Below are 18,104 nucleotides of genomic sequence, written 5' to 3'. Positions count from 1 at the left end.
AATGAGGCTCCACTATCAAGATACCAAACACAACCCATCATCAATGACACCGTGCATGCGATGAGGGTAAAGTCCATTTCGAATTGAGAGGTTAATGCCTCACCTTCTGATCCTTCTGAGGATCCCTTCTTAGACTTCTTTGATCGGCAATTAGTCGCATAATGTCCCATCTTGTGACAATTAAAGCATCTCACTTTAGACTTGTCACCCTTCTTCCCTCCATGAGAAGAATTCGACTTGGAATGGGAAGCATTCCCCTTTCCTTTCCTTGCCTCACTTGCTAAGGCCAAATTTTCTTCATCATCATCGTTGGATGAAGAACCATCTTGTGTGCTCCTCCTTATCTCCTCCTGCATCAGATCCGACCACAGTTGTTCCTAATCCAGCAGTTTCTCCCTTTCATTCACAGAGTCCTGGTAGCTATTCCGGCTCTTTGGAAGGCCAAGGAGAGTGAGGCTAACCATATCATCATCGGTAGTAGTTATCCCCACACTGACAAGCTCATCTCTACGAGTGGTGAGCTTGTTCAGATATGTGGAAATAGTATCGCCCTTCTCCATCTTGATTCTTCGAAGCTTCTCCTTGAGCACCAATTTCCTTTGGTTGCTACTGTTCTGATAGAGGTCCTTCAATGTCTTCCATATTGATTATGGAGTATCCTTCCCATGGAGACTCGAGACAATATGGTCTCAAACTCCCTCAAGGATGATCCCTCTCGCCCTTGCCACACACTTCTTCCACTCAGCCAACTCTTGTATATTAGTTGAACCTGGCTTTAGGATTCCTTGATCAATGAAATCCTTCAAGCCATTGTCTTCTAACACAGCCTCCATGTGATCTTTCCATGCTATGTAATTCGAGCTACCTTCCAAGGCATACTCGAATCTCAAGCCATAGAACGCCATTGGCCAACCTTGAAGTATGATAAGAATTCGATTTGCACCTGCAACCATGAACATCAAACTTTGAATTCTCTTCTTTGTATATTGTTCACAGCTCCAACAAAATTGGCTCTGATACCATGTAGAAATTCTGTAAATTCTCTACAAATCTCGTTCTAAGACCATGTAAAAAATTTGATTGTAGATTAACCCGATAATGCAATATACCAAACCAAAATACTATAATCTACTTCTACTATCAATTTGCGGAAGCTTAAAGATCGAGCTAAAAACATATAACCAGAAGAAGAAGAATCAATGCACAATACACATGAAAATACTTTGGGGAAAGCCTCAGCTAAAAACCCCTCTATCTGTATTATCATACAAGGTGGAAATACATAGAGATCACACAAAGCCTTAGCGCTCACATCTAGCTAGCTCTTAGTACAATCATCACAGATGCACACAGGCAATCCAAGCTTCTCACAAGCCTTCTCCTCTACCCTCCAAGCTCTTATTTCCTTGCGATGTTCCTTTGGGATGATCTTCTCCAACCAAGTGGAAAACTGATCTCATACCCTGTATGAACTACACAATCCTCAAGGAACCTTACCTTGACTGCATGCATGAGTTTCCTTTATAGGAAAAAACATGCAACTGATAGTACATTGTCCTTGACATTTAGCTCAACTCGGTCTTTCTCAGAATAGACATGCATGAGTTTCTGATGAGGGAATCTTCAGTTATCTGGAGTACACTAGTTGAGTGCACGCATGCATCAACTGACTGATAACTCACAATTAGTTCCTCAAACAGTTGGAACTAATTTAACTGGACTTAACTCATTAAACTTGCTAACTAATTACAACTCAAATATAACTCAATCTTATCTCCTTAATTATGGGATAATCTCCTTAATTTATGAAATAACTCTTGCATGACTTCAGAAAGACTTCTAACTTGAATTTCTCCAACTAATTAATCCATAATGAATTAATTAATTATTTCCAAGCAGCTGGTGAGACTAAATTCGATTTTAATTCACAATTTTAATTCAAGGACAAATTAAAATTGAAATATCTGGATTCTATTTTTATCATTTCTTGTTGCTATTTTCAACAATCCTCAACATGGCAAACCATACCAAAACTCACTCTTCGAGTAATTCAACTACAGAGACTGAAAGACGGGACATAACTCATCATAGAAATGGTAAGCCATACTTACTCCTCGATCTTTGTAAGAATTTAATGAAGAATTTATTTTAGTATGTAGGCGGTAATGCAATGTTGTTCATGAACATGTTGAGCCATGTGCAATAAAATGAAAGTCCTCCTCCTCGAGCCCGGTGTGATGTATGGAAGTCAGGGAAAAACATAGCTAGAGATGATAGTTCTAAAATAATCAGCCTTATTGAAGAGAAGGTTGGCCAATATATTGAAAATCAAAAGGATGAGTGTTGTGAGAGTTTCATGTGCATAGAGAAAAATACCAGTCAGAGAGAGAGAGATAGAGTGTGAGGGGAATGCAGCAGTGTGCGAGTGAGTGTGTGTGAGAGTGAGCTGTTGAGAAAGGCTATTTGAGTCTGTGGAGAAGAGAATATTAAGATTTATTGTTGCACATACTAAATGGGAAGGTTGATCGCATGAGTGCAAAGCTATTGTGTGTGTGTTGCTAAGGAGAAGAGAGTTGATTGTTGTTGAGTGTGTCTTTGAGGAGAATAGAGAGTTGAGTGTTATTTTTGAGTAGACTATATGAAGGTCAAGTATATGTTGTGTGATTTTATAGAGAAGGTTTTTGAGGAGAACAGAGGGCCAATAATTGGTTAATGCATAGCTAAAATCAGGTTGAGTGTGAACCAAAGTAGAGAGCAATAATTTCTCTATGGATAGTAGGTTGGTGCCTGCACAATAGGAAGTTGGTGCTTCCATCTAGGTGGGTTTCTGAAGGATAGCTTGGGGGTTTGTGTATCTTGCAAGTGAGTTCTTGCAAAATCAAGGAGTTGGTGCTTCTTGTAATCCAATCAGATATCTATCGTGGAGGGAGTCGGTGCTTCCTACTAGTGGATGCTAGAAAAACACATAAGGGAGTTGGTGCTTCATGTGAGTGGGTGCTCAGGAAACATGATGTAACCTAAGTCGCAGTATTTGATTCATATCATAACAAAACAAGATTTGTGGTTTTCTCCCTTTATGTGTTTCCATGTTAAATCCTTTTGTCTCATGTGTTTTTTCCTCATTGTGTTAATGTGATGTGTTTTCTAATTTTCTTATTACATAATATGTTGTTGATTTCACACATGAATGGTTTCCAAGTAAAAATAAAATTATGAATTGGTAATAATTGTAAAATTAGCCTAATACTTATTCATTCCCCCTCTCAATATTAATACTATTTCCAACAATTGGTACAAAAGTAGGTTCCTTAAGGAAAAGCTTAATCGCTTGAAGGTATATCAAAAGGAAACATGCAGGCTAATCAAGATTGGCTAGCACCAGGAGGAGTACCATTTTTTAATGGGTCAAAGTATGCTCTCTGAAAGTAAGAATGGAATCCTATTTAATGGCTCAAGATTTTGATATATGGTGCTCTATAGAGAATGAATATGATAGTGAATCAAGAAATATTATCTTGAAGGGACTATCAGATTTAGAATCAAATAAAGTGATCCATTGCAAGTCTGCCAAAGACATGCTAGAAAAAATGCATTGTATGTATGGAGGAGAAAGTCATGAGGCTAAAGATAAGATTGAAGAGCCTTGATGGTCCTACAGTGAATCAAATCTTAAAGAATATCCTCTTGTCATAGATGATGTTGTTGGAGAAGAGAAGGAAGAAGAACAAGAAAGCATCTTAAAGGAAAGATGCTTAGAATATTGGAGATTTTCCTCCCAATGTGCAAGTTGTTTCTCATCACTCCCTAGATGAAGAAGAATATACAAAGGAGATACAAACTACAAGTAAGCTACTATTTTGTTGTAAAAGAAATGGGTCATTTATTCTTTAGATGTCCATGTGCATCCTCTGAAAATAAAGATAGATACACATCTGGTAGTAGTGAAGAAAGACACACTTGTAGTAATAGTTGATGAAGGTACCTCTCACATAGAGGGAAGAACACCCAATGTGGAAAATGGGAGCATCCCTAGTAGTGCTGAGGAAGGGATACTTCTCAGGCCCAAAGAAGAATCTCTAGATCCAAGAAGGGATCAAAATCCTAAAGGTTTAGATAAAAATTTGATGATCTAAAGGTTGAGATAGAAAAAGTCAACTAATTAAATGGACATTTCAAAAATTAGTTAACTAAATGATATTCTTACTGTGATGGACTAGAATTTGAAGTAGTCTCGTTGAGACATGACTTATAAATAGCAATTGAAGAGTTGTCTCAATATCAAAATATTGATAAGATTATAAAGGAATTGTATGACATCCTCGTCAGCCATAGGTCTCCTCTCATAAATATTGGGCTTTGATATAGAAAAGAATCAAGCTCTAGGAAAGAATAAGGGAAAGAATTAGCCAACCAAGTTGGGATTATTAAAGGATCCAACATCAATAAAGGAAAATGAATTGTTAGACAAAAGCAACAATAGAGGAATAAATAATAGAAGCAACAAAATAACAAATAACAGCAAATGAAGATGGATGACATCCATAAGACATGACAACCTCTGAGAAAGATAATGAACAAAGGTTCACATCAGTAAAAAAAGAGAGGAAGAGAGATTAATGGCCAGAATAAGCAATGGAAACAAGGAGTTTCTAGAGGAATCAATTCAAATATTCATGGAAGACACATGAAGGACTAGCAAAGGTCCTTTCCCCTTCAAGGGCAAAGTACCTTCAAGTATTAAAGGTTATTTCATGGTTATTTTCTTGCAAAAATTGTGGATATAAAGCCATTATTCATATATGGTCTTCAAGAAAGCAAGATATGTTGGGTAGTTGCAACACTAGATTGCATAGGGTGCCTAAGAATGAGTATTATGCTACCAATAGAAAATTTGGTCAAAACAATGCTAGGAATCACAATACCTTTGTTATTTTCTTAAACCTTGTTGAATGTTAAAACTATGGAAATTTTGAGCACAAGCCAGCAAAGTGTAGATATGGTAAGGTAAGGTCCTCATCTCACTTTTGTTCGCAACCCTCAGTGTTCGCTTTCACTACTCAATATAAAGGTAGCATGCTAAGAGGTGAAAGGAATTAGCAAAGAACTGATTTTCTGCTAAAGAAAAATTAGAGAAAGACTAAAAGGTATGATATTTTTATTTCTATTGAAAACTCTTCTAAAACTATTAGCTACAATGCTCATAAATATTGGGTGAGAAAAAGAAGCAAGAAGCCAATTAATCTTCCAATGCAAACCAATCTAATAGGGTGGAAGAATATTTGATATGAAACAAAGAGGAGGTTGAAAAAGACATTGGAAGGTAATGCTCTTGTTAGGACTCAGCCAACCAAGATATGGAATAAAAAGAAGGATAATATACTTAGAGGGAGTAGATCCTTGGTTTCCCTTCACTAAAAGGAAGAGGTTGGCTTCAAGTGAAGCCAAAGAAATCAAATGCAGGCAACAAGAAGAAATAGACATAGATGTGCATCTAAATGTTGGAGGTAATATTGAGTCCATTTGTTGTTAGTGAAAGGAATTCATTTATATGTATATAATAGCATTGCAGGAGAGAGAGAAATGCAGCCAGCATAGCCTAAGGGCGAGTACATAACAACATTTCATGTTGCATGAAGAATATGAGCCTAACAAAAGAGTAGTATGTTAAAAAGGGCATAAATTTAAAATTAATTCCATGGGTGTGGTGAAGTAAAATTATACAATTCCTCTAGCCCAATAATGGGTCTAGCCATGACTGATACATTCTATGGAATATTTCCTTAGGTTAGAACCAATTAAGAGGGCCTACCTCTTAGTATGCTTATCTCATTTGATGATGCCCTTTCTTGCTCGCTCCAGCTATCTCTCGCTTCCTTCTTCAAACACCTGAAACAAGTAAACAACAGCAAACAACAATCATGATAATAGACAAATTGTAACTCAACCTACTTAACAAGTCAAGAAACATTAATCCATGAACATGTAAGATGAAAAATCATGTAGGAAATCAATATATAGTTGCATATATATTGAATCAAGAAGATATTACAACCATTATCTAGACGTTGTCGTTCTCCTCTAACAAAACCAGGTTCCCACACACTTCTGCTAGCATTCCATGATGACCTCAACAATAATAGTTTTAAGGCTCTTCCCTTTAGGCTTGACACTAAACCAAATTCACACTTCTCCCTCACACAACTAGAGAGCTACAACTATGAATAGCTTGATGTTTACTCCAAACCTAATTAGCACTAGCACACCAACATTAACACTTCAACACTAGCTTGTGTTTGGGAAAAATGGAGGTTTATATAGGATGAGTGGATGGGAGATGGATCCTCTTCTCGTGGGAGAAGGTCTTATCTCTTGAGGTAGTTCCATCATTATAGGGGAAAGGAGCCCAAACTAACATCCTCAACCCCATCCAGCCAAACCATTTACCATACTTCCTTTACAAAGTTTCTAGAGCTGGAAGCTTTGGCTCTTTATTCAAAAAAATTTCCATAAGAGGATCAACACGACTAGAAAAAATCTCAGTTGCTTCGATCGGTGCTAGGGACAATGTTAATCCATGCATATCAACGCAAGGAGGAAAAAGGTCATTTGTGTCAGTCTTGTAAACTGGGCAAAATAGAAGTTTTGGGGGAAATGGTGCAAAAGGGAATTGTTCTTCTCATGAAGAGGGACACAATGGGAGTGTCTTCATGAATGATAAGCATGTAGGGTTCATTGTAGAGGTCCTCCAGGATCAAGGAATGGGGAGTACAGGGACAGTGACAAAATGTTGTGTAATAGCTGCCCCCTAAAGCGTGAAGGTCGAACTAGAGTGAGGGATGAAATGCTTTATGAATCAGTGCAGGGAACCATAGTCTGTCTTCGGAAAACCTACAAGCAAGTACAGATACATATAAATAATTGAAAACTCTGTCAAATGATACATGAATCGTGGGATGGACACATCCATCCAGAGAATGATCATGTAAATGGATCCAAGTATGGGCGCAGCCATCCATTAAAGAGGATCATAATGAAACCAAGGTATGGTCGTAGCCATCCAATAATGAGAAGTATCACATATGATAACTCATGGTATGGTCGTAGCCACCCATCTAAAAGAGACATGCATATCAACATAACCATGTCACAACACTTTGCAACCTAGACTTTTGTGATCTGGGCCCAGGGTCTTGCGCTCCAACATGACCTGATCAAAGTACAAATTCTAACATGTGAATAGATGTGTTGACGTCGAACACGCTAGAAAGCCGCTTGATTACCAGTCAATGATGTAAATTTTTAACAAGCATGAGATAAACCACCAACAATGACAATGGTCCTCAAGGTACTATCAACACAATCCATGGAATGTGAATAGAGGAACTAAAGTCGAACACCCGTGAAATCACTCGATCAAAAGCCAATGATGTGAACTTGTTGTCAAGTGCGAAGAACTTTCCATTAGGGCATGCAAGCTCTAAGGTACCGGAAGGGAGTCTCACGGTCAACTTCCTGGATAATGAGTTGAGGTCAACAAGAAGCGACCATGTCGAAGGAGGGCCATAATGTTTCCCATATCATCGACACAAGATGAAAGGATGAAAAATGATTTTGGATGATACAAAGAATCAGAGGTAAGTGTAGCTGCAGAAGGACAACTCTTGACCATATTGGTGACACAACTGGAAGTTTGGTAGCTTTTGGATCCATAGGATTGGTGGTTATGATGACGTGGCAGAGATCAAATGGAAGGAAAAAATGAACGGTCCAACCTAGGGAGGTCAACGATACAAAGGAGGATATCTCATCCCGACACGCAACAGAAAGTGTCATGTTCAAGAGCGAGCTGCTGACACGACTGATTAGATTTCCAAATTTTCCCCCACCATTTCTAGCAAGTACCCCAATTATTTTTTAATCACAAGATTGAAGGGGATAGCATATGCTTTCACTGTAAGTTCATCCTTCGGACAAATCTGACCTAGTAAGTTTAATGAGCGAAGAAGCTCATGTTCTTCATGGTTACGAATCTGATGTCGTTTAATATTTTAATGAGTCCGACAAAGGTGTAACTCGGTATATTTTTCATGTTTAGAGAGTTTGAAAAAGACATGGAAAAGAAAACTCCACATGGTCCCTTTTCGTAGATTTGTGTCTCTTGAGCCTGAAAAGGTAGAAAACAATACTTGAGAGAACCGCTCGACCATTTCAGTCAAGGAGTACCTTTTTCGTAAATAGTGCCTCCCAGCCTGAAAAAGGGGTAAATTTGTACTAGGCACATGACTTTCGCATCCGTTAACGAGCTCGAAATGACAAGGGCTCAGTTATCTTTTCACTTTTAAAGGGTCGGAAAAGAGCTTGAAAGTAGACCCTGCATTTTTATTCTCTTTAACGAGTCAAAAAGGGAAGAATACTCGTAATCTTTTCATTTTTTATGAGTCAGAAGAGAGCTTAAAGGTGACTCGTCTGGAGGAACGAATGGTATAAAGGGTAGCAACTAGTTCCGACAATGGTGGAATTGCTCGAAACATGAAATGGTTAAGAAGTTGTCTAATAAAACCACTCATCGTTGCAGTCCCTCAAGAAAGGAAAAACAACCAAGTGAAAGCATATGATCAGCCAAAAATATGGTGACAATGGAATGAAACAACCAAGGCTCATCTAGCAGAAATTAGCTGATAAAAAGAGAAATCACGATATGTAAATCAGGCATGAGTTCATCTTTTCACAAGCTTGAACCATGGAGAACTCTGCTTGGATTTGGTTTCATGTTTACACAAGCTTGAAACAAAAAACTATGCTTGACATAAGTGCACATGCCCCCGGCATAATGACTCAATTGAGGTACATGCCCCCCAAGCTTCATTTCATTCAACTAGGTGAATGGAATGAAGGCTCACTTTCGAGATCTGGGAAAGACTCAATTGGGATTTTATGAGATCTGAATCAAAGAATCGATTTGGAAAAGGGAGTTTTTTCATTTTTAACAAGGTTGATACAGGAAAAAACTATCTTTAGACATATTGATTCATTTTTTAACGAGCTTGGCGCAAGACAAGGAACTATGATCATCCCTTATTTCATTTTTTAACGAGGTTAACACAAGACTAGGAACTATCCTCATGACTCCTTTCATGACCCATAAGAGAACATGGCTCTCAATAGGTCTTCACTAGATGGAAGAACCACGCTCAGGGAAGAATACAAGTCAATTGGTACCATAGACAGATCGGGTTCCAATGCCCCCAGTACATAATGTACTATACCATCTATGTGATCATCAGCAAATGTGAAGATGGAATGGTTAGCCACATAATTGACCTGTGGTGGGAATGTACTGCTTGCAAACAAGATTCAATAGGGGATGATGGTTTCAAAGGAGGCACCTGATGACCAATGAACAACAATTGATCAATGGTCACTATTCTCCCTTCATGTGAAAACAAGGCACACTGAAAAGTGAAGAAACAAGAGCTCCCATGACATAAACATAGTCACGTCCAAGGAGAAGATTGAAATCTAAGGTTCCTTGGACTACCATCACATCTATATAGATAGTATTTCCTCCCAAAGTGATAGGGAACTTTGGAAGGACCCCCAAGGGTTGACTGGTTACTCTATTGAAAGCCATCAGATTTTGGGTGATAGGCACAAGTTGTGGGGAACCCAAATCTTACCAAGTAGTAGAAGACATGATGCTAATAGATGCACCTTCATCTAATATAGTGCCATGTACTACCATATTATAGGCTTGTACTGTGATCTGGAAAGGCACATAAGATGGGAGGCAGAAAGCAGTCAATGGACCCCAATCGAAAGAGACAACAAAACTACTTGGTGGGGGTATCATATGATTTCCCCCATGCTGTACAAGAATAGGAGAAGGACTCTCCTGAACAACTGGGATGGGAGGGTCATGCTTCGATTCATGAGAATCTGAGGAGATGAGAAGAACATGAGTAGTATGATCACCACTCTCTCCCAGAACAAAGTGAGCAACTGGTGGCGGAACCAAGTCGACACTCTTTTCGACCAATGGTTGGTCGGGAACAGACACAAGAGAGTCTTGCTTAGGAAGAGCAGGATGGGCAAGAGATAAATCCAAGTCACTCTCTTTACCAACTAGGAGAGAGTTAGAAGAAAGTATATGATAACCAATAGGAAGTTCGGGTTGAGGAGTTGTATGGTTTTCCAAAACTTTGGAAGATTTGTCCATAAGAGGACAAAGGTGAAGAATATTCTCTCCTTCACATAACCTACAGGGGAATCTAATATTTCCCTTCTTCTTACCATCATTAGCTGAAGGTGTAAAATCGACATGATCTTCAGAGGTCGACAGGGATGGTCGGTTCAGGTCTTGAAACCATGCCTCTAAGACTCTAGGAATGCCAGGACAGTCTCGAAGGAGATGGTCACCCTTACACAGCTTGCAAGGGAATCTAACCTTCCGTGGGGGATCAGAAGTTTTGTCTATAGGAGGTGCATTTGGAGTAATAGTGACACGGTTGGCCTCTCGCTTATCTGACTTCTTCTTCTTCTTCTTAGCCTCCTAGTTACTGGATTTCAAACTTTCACCAAGTGAAGTAGAAGAGGAGGGTGAAGAAATGGGGGAAGAAGGTGAGGGGTCAACCTTAGAATCATCGTGACGTGATTCGAATGAAGGAGATGGTGATGCAGGAGTTGGGACACTCGAGACCACCGAGGTCGAAAATAACCAAACATGTAAACCAATGGTTAACCCAGGGAGGGACAACGTTGCCATATAAGGAGCACCAGCATTTCCAAAAGAAGGAAAAGGACCAGGATTCCCATCTGAGGGGAACCCTTGACTGGTGGACTCTGGAAATGTTGCCATTGGAATTGAACCTAGAGAATTACTAAGGAAGATAACTTTTACCAGGAATATTTCGTGGGAAGTTAATTTTATAACACTGAAACAAAACTTTACCTTGTCATGTTTTAAGAGCCGAGAAAAGGACGAATATGGCTCTAGTCGCTTTCGGAGTTAACGAGCTGTAAAGGACAAGTGCTCGATGATCTTTTCAAATTTAAAGAGTCAGTAAAGATCAAAAATGACTACTTAGGGTATTCTAGGCAAAAGGATTACCAGGTAATCGTGAACTGCATAATACCTCCTGGCGAACCAAGAAGTACGGGCAGGCAATCTCCCCAAATGCTTCGTTCAGTGTATCACATTTACAAGGCAGTAGACTTGGCTTCCTATGGATTAAGGATTACATCCTAGTGGGGTCTCCCTTTATATACTTGACGGTACAGGGAGCACAAGTCCGTACTAGCATTGTCTAGTGTCAAATCGAACAACAGCTGCTAGGTTTAAAGACGCCAGAACATGTCTCTAGCCTAGACCACTAAATGTGAGCATTAAGTTTCAATGCTTCCTTATGTTAATTCAATAAATTTTAACGGTTTACCTTGAATTAGGTTTCAGTTACAAGGCCCTACCGTTGTCATTTGGAAAAACTCCTACATGCAGCTATATGAGAAAAGAGATCTTTGTCTTCAATGAAAGGTAACACTAATTGAGAGATAGGGAACACAAAATCAATGCAACAATCAAAGAATGAAATATTTCTCTAATAAATATCCTAAGTGCACTTAATCTTCCCTTAACAACAAAAGAAGTTTCATTTCATTTCCAATGCTTATGATGATGCAATTCTAGCTTCTCAATGACACTACTAATACAATATTTTCACGTAAGTAAACTAGAATGATGTTCTTCTTTTCATAAAATGAAAAACAAATCTTTCACATAAAGCACTTTAATGAAAATTTTCACAATTCCGAACAAACAAGTTTCAATCAAATCCAAATCATGATAAATGAAACTAAAAGCAACTTCTTCCCTAAATCGAACCAACCAAACACATAATGCTTCAATCGAGAAACCAAGCAATATAATCTATGCTTGGAAATAGAAAAGAGACACTCGAAATAAGAGAACAAACAAGACTCTTTCACTCATTCGATTGAAAATGAAGCAAACAAAGAATCCTAGTCACTTCTAGGAGGAAGAAGAGAGTCTGAGGGTCAAGACACACTTGTATTGGAATGGGAGAAATTCTGATTTTTTTAACTCAAAGACCAAAGCAACTTTTGGGCCAAAATTAGCACTGATCGGCACAACCGAACGAATTTCAAGCTAAAACTAGTGTTGATAGGCCTGATCAGCGCGAGTGTTTGGCCAAAAATAACATTGATCGAGGGATTCAAAGAAAAAATAAAAAAGAACTTCACATAGGACCAAACTTAACACATGAGAGGGTGGGCTAAACCAAGCAAGCACACAAACCAAGCTAAATGAAGCTCTCTAGTCAGGAGAACATGGTCTAAAAGGCTTACAGGGTCAAAATCATGTGTTATGAAACCAGCTCAAGAAAAGATAAATCCACGCCTTATAATTCAGCCTCTTCGAGGGGGCAACCTCCTTTACATTACATAAATGAACAATTCTTGGATCATACAAATGAAAAGACCTCCTTTCTATATATAGGAGTCTAAGGGGTCATAACATAATCAGAGCCGACATAACAATAATAATGTAAGGGCACAATAATAACAATAGTGGGCTTCTATGGGGCACAATAGTAACAATATGGGCACTACATGGGTACAACAATATAATAAGTGGGTTATACTAATAACAATAAGGGGTTACACTAGTAATATAGGGGCCTAACATGCCCCTCTCCTTCAAAAAGTGTTGTCCTCAACGCTTGAGTAGTTCTTGATGCTTCTGTATAAAATTCTTGTCCTCCCATGTGGAATCTTCAGCGGGTAAGTTCTTCCACTTGATGAGATACTCTGAAATTGATCGATTTCGTAGCTGTCGGGTTCTTGTTTCTATGATTGCTCTAGGTTCCAATATGATTTTTCCTTCCTCTTCAATTTCTGGCAATATTGTTTGAATTGGGATCTTTTGCAACTTTTGAATAAGTGGCCATACTTCTTCGTCCTTCTTCCATTCATCCCTTACTTCGTTTATGCAATCTGGTTGGATAATATAAATAGCACAAAACAATGCTTCCACATCCTCATCCTTGAAGAGTCTTCCCATTCAGTAAGGTCACCATTTTTTAAGTGCATGTAGTATTGCCAACATTTCCTTCTCATAAATAGCTTGCTTGAGATGTAGCAGTAAAAATACCCAATCACCTACATCATAACATTTTTCACTACAATGTTTATCTACCTGTTGTTTCGTTTGATTTTGCACCGAAGTGGTGTTATCCTTTAAAAGTTGGAGAACTTGTTGTTGATGCTCGATGTGATCTTTCACTGCTTGAACCTTTTTCTTCTTGATATGTCCTTCTATCTCTAGAGTTTGAGGAGTGGTAATTTCTTCCAATCCTTTACAAGATATGGTCGGATTCATTTCTTGATGCTCAATGTGATCTTTCACTTCTTGAACATTTTTCTTCTTGATATGTCCTTCTATCTTGATGGTTTGAGGAGTGGTAATTTCCGCCAATGCATTACAAGATATGGTTGGATTTATTTGTTCTTCATCTAGGCTTTGTTCCTGGAGTATATCCTCTTCTTTTGACCTTTCTTGCTCCTTTTCTTCTTCCTCTTCACAATCTATGTAGAATAATTTCTTCTCAGCACACTTATGACCTTTTGTGTATTTGCTATCACAACTATAACAAAGCCCTTTTGCTCTTTTTTCTTCTAATTGTTGTGGTGTCAACCTTGTAGGTTGTGGAAGACTAGGGGCAACAACACTTCCGTCTTTATAGTTGTGAGTGGTATGCTTCCTAGTTTCCATAATTTTTCTTTCCACTATGTCACAAAGCCCTTTTACTCTTTCCAATTGTTGTGGTGTTGCTCTAAAGAATGTGTTGCTCTTTGTATCCTCATAATGTGTTATCATTTCCTCTGTGAAAATTGACCACGTAACAAGTTTTTTACGAGAACAAAGCCCTTCATACCATAAAAATTGATCTGGTTCTAAATATGAAGATGCAATACATACCTTTTGTAACAGTTGTACACCATGTAGATCAAAATATTGCTCCATCTGAAGTATCCAATTTACCGGATCCTTGCCATCAAACTTCCTCATCTTGCTTTTTCTTGATTTTAGGAGCTCGACCTTGAAACGACTATAACTCTGTACTTTCAATCTTTAAGCTCTAAAATTGTGACATGTAGTAGCCCTCTATGTCCTCTTTCCAATGCCACCAGTCTGATCGAAATTGGATTCTCTAAGAAATAGTTATGCACAATCTCCCAAGATGACCTTATTATAGACCTTTCCAGAAGAGCGAACTTGTATAAAGTGCCACGTGTCACTGTTTTGATCTCTAGATCTGAAAAAGATATACAAAAAACTACAGTCCGTCCTATTTCTACACCTTCTTACGAAATTTCAATCCGATCCCCAGAGAGAAAGTTATGACGATTTTCCCCAGGTCACCTGTTTTGAATGTAATTTAGGAGTCTGCAAAAAGACCAACTTCCTCAAATCATATCTCCGTAAATATCGCGCGAAAACCTCTGAAATTTGGACACAAGGTTCAGCGTGATTTATTCTCAAATGGGTTTTTTTGCGACTTCTGAAACGTCACAGAAAAAAAATTTATAGCGAAAATGCCACGATGACCTGTTTGGAGCAGCGAAACCCTAAAATCCAAAGCTCTGATACCAAATGTTATGAAACCAGCTCAAGAAAAGATAGAAAAGATAAATCCACGCCTTAGAATTCAGCCTCTTCGAGGGGGCAACCTCCTTTACATTACATAAATGAACAATTCTTGGATGATACAAATGAAAAGACCTCCTTTCTATATATAGGAGTCTAAGCGGTCATAACATAATCAGAGCCGACATAACAATAATAATGTAAGGGTACAATAATAACAATAGTGGGCTTCTATGGGGCACAATAGTAACAATATGGGCACTACATGGGTACAACAATATAATAAGTGGGTTATACTAATAACAATAAGGGGTTACACTAGTAGTATAGGGGCCTAACATCATGAGAGCAAAACACACTGGCCAAGATTTGGGGCAAACCCTAATCTTTGCTTACAGGCATCGGCGAGACTGCCTAATTAACAACAAGCACCAGAAGGAGGTCGGCGTGACTATTTCTCAGCATATCACGCTAATCAGCATGACTGTCAGTGAATTAAGCACGCTAAGCAAGGAAGCCAAGAAAAAAAAATAAATAAAAATAAAAGCTGGGACTAGATGTGCTACTATGAATTTCAAACTCAAACCAGTAAGCAAAGGAAAAGAAACAGAACCAAAGGGAAAAGTGGAACTAGAAAAGTTCACAAAAAATCATGAAATCTCAAACAAGACAAACATAAGATTAGATTCCCCAGTATGGTCGCCAATTTGTGGTGAAGTAAAATTATAAGTGCGGACACAAACAATTCCTCTAGCTCGATAATGGGTCTAGCCACAACTGATACATTATATGGAATATTTCCTTAGGTTAGAACTGTTAGGTAAACTTGAATCAGGATAGAGTCAAATTTGACTAGGTTAAATAGTGATGGTTTTGGGGCACATGGTATTGTGCACCCATAGTATTCTGCCCATGGTATTATATGTAATGGAGCTTATAAAAGGCTAGAAAGACTTCATTGTAATGCAAGACCTGGAGGTGAGCGGTGAAGGTTCACTTGGTCGGATTGGCCGAGGTTTTGGCCAATGCTAATAAGATCTTATTAGGTTGGGTTTTTCCCCGGATTTGGGGTTTTCCCAGATAAACATTTGTGTTTATGTGTTTATGGTTGTTGCTGGTTATTTTTATATTTATTCCTCTCAGTAATTATTTATGTTATGCAGTAAATTTTTTAACAACTGGTATTAGAGCCAGATATTGGCTTCAAAGGGATTCTTTGATGCCAGGGATTTATAGTGCTTGATGAGATCAATGCAGTGTTTTTACAGATCTGAATCTGAAAATAATGGTGGAACAATTGTACGCAGAAGAACCTCGAGGAGAATGTGTGGAAGATAGTGTGCTAGGGATCGTAGTTCATTTGCGATATTTACCGGTTTGGAACATGCTGACGAATTGTTCCGGATTCATGCGGCTATTTAAAGAAGGTCAGCAGAAGAAAAATTTCATGCGGCTTCGAAAATTGTTCGTTTTCTGCTACGTGAAGCCACCAGTGCTGGAATCTACGAGGTTCTCGTGGGGTTCGCAGTTGGAGCGGTTTGATAGAAGTTTTTGAGCAAATCAAATTGAGAGAGGATGGATCAAAATCGCACCGGAAATAAACAACAAAAAAAAATTAATGAAGTCAAAATTATTGCATGTAAATCGGCATACTATTGTAAGACCTGGTAAGGCATGTGTACCCCTTGGTGATCACCGATAAAGTCTGGGTTATACCTAGGTGATAGGAGGGATGTCGGGTTAACAATACCCCAGGTAAAAACTCTGAGGGGGGTAAGAGCTAGAGTGAATGGGATTGTCTTACTTAGCAAGTTTGGCTGGAGTTAGTCAAGGAACCCCAAGTCAAGTTTAAGGGGGGAATTGTTAGGTAAACTTGAATCAGGATAGAGTCAAAGTTGACCAGGTTAAACAGTGATGGTTTTGGGGCACATGGTATTGTGCACCCATAGTATTCTTCCCATGGTATTATATGTAATGGAGCTTATAAAAGGCTAGAAGGACTTCATTGTAATGCAAGACCTGGAGGTGAGCGGTGAAGGTTCACTTGGTCGGATTTGTCGGGGTTTTGGCCAATGCTAATAAGATCTTATTAGGTTGGGTTTTTCCCCGGATTTGGGGTTTTCCCAGATAAAAATTTGTGTTTATGTGTTTATGGTTGTTGTTGGTTATTTTTATATTTATTCCTCTCAGTAATTATCTATGTTATGCAGTAAATTTCTTAACATGAACCAATTAAGAGGGTCTACCTCTTAGTATGCTTATCCTGTTTGATGATGTCCTTGCTTTCTCTCTCCAGCTATCTCTCGCTTCCTTCTTCAAACACCTGAAACAAGTAAACAACAGCAAACAACAACCGTGATAATAGACAAATTATAATTCAACCTACTTAACAAGTCAAGAAACATTAAGCCATGAACATGTAAGATGACAAATCATGTAGGAAATCAATTGATAGTTGCATATATATTGAATCAAGAAGATATTACAACCATTTTCTTGATGTTTCCGTTCTCCTCTGACAAAACCAGGTTCCCACACACTTCTACTAGCATTCCATGATGACCTCAACGATAATAGTTTTAAGGCTCTTCCCTTTAGGCTTGACACTAAACCAAATTCACACTTCTCCCTCACACAACTAGAGAGCTACAGCTAGGAATAGCTTGTTGTTTACTCCAAATTTAATTACAACTAGCACACCAACATTAACACTTCAACACTAGCTTGTGCTTGGGAAAAATGGAGGTTTATATAGGATGAATGGATGGGAGAAGGATCCTCTTCTCATGGGATAAGGTCTTATCTCTTGAGGTAGTTCCATCATTATAGGGGAAAGGAACCCAAACTAACATCCTAAACCCCATCCGGCCAAACCATTTACCAGACTTCCATTACGAAGCTTCTAGATCTTGAAGCTTCAACTCTTTATTTAAAAAACTTTCCATAACACAACCGACATGACTGGAACAAAGATCAGTCACTCCGGTCGACATTAGGGACAGTGTTAATCCCTGCATATCAGCATGAGGAGGACAAAGACCATTAGCGTCGGTCTTGTAAACTGGGCAAAACATAAGTTTTGGGGGAAATGGTGGAAAATGGAATTGTTCTGCTCATGAAGAGGGACACAATGGGAATTTCTTCATGAAGAGTAAGCATGTAGGGTTCATTGTAGAGGTGCTCCAGGACCAAGGAACGGGGAGTACATGGATAGTGACAAAATGATGTGTAACAACAGGATCAACCCTTCAATTGTAACAAAGAAGGTTGATGGAAGGAGATCAACAAGAAGAGTCCATAGACTCAGGGTGAGCTGCAAATTCATTAGTAGCAAGCTTCATCCATTGATCTCAAGGAGAGTTTATTTCTTAGGGAATGAAACGTCTACATATCTTATACGACATATTGTTATTTCATTTAAGAATAATATTTGATTATG

The sequence above is a fragment of the Pinus tabuliformis genome, chromosome 7 (genome assembly GCF_031772625.1).
Source record: "Pinus tabuliformis cultivar Carrire ecotype Pingquan chromosome 7, CPIR1, whole genome shotgun sequence".
NCBI classification, from domain to species: Eukaryota; Viridiplantae; Streptophyta; class Pinopsida; order Pinales; family Pinaceae; genus Pinus; species Pinus tabuliformis.
Note: the sequence above shows the minus strand (reverse complement) of the source record.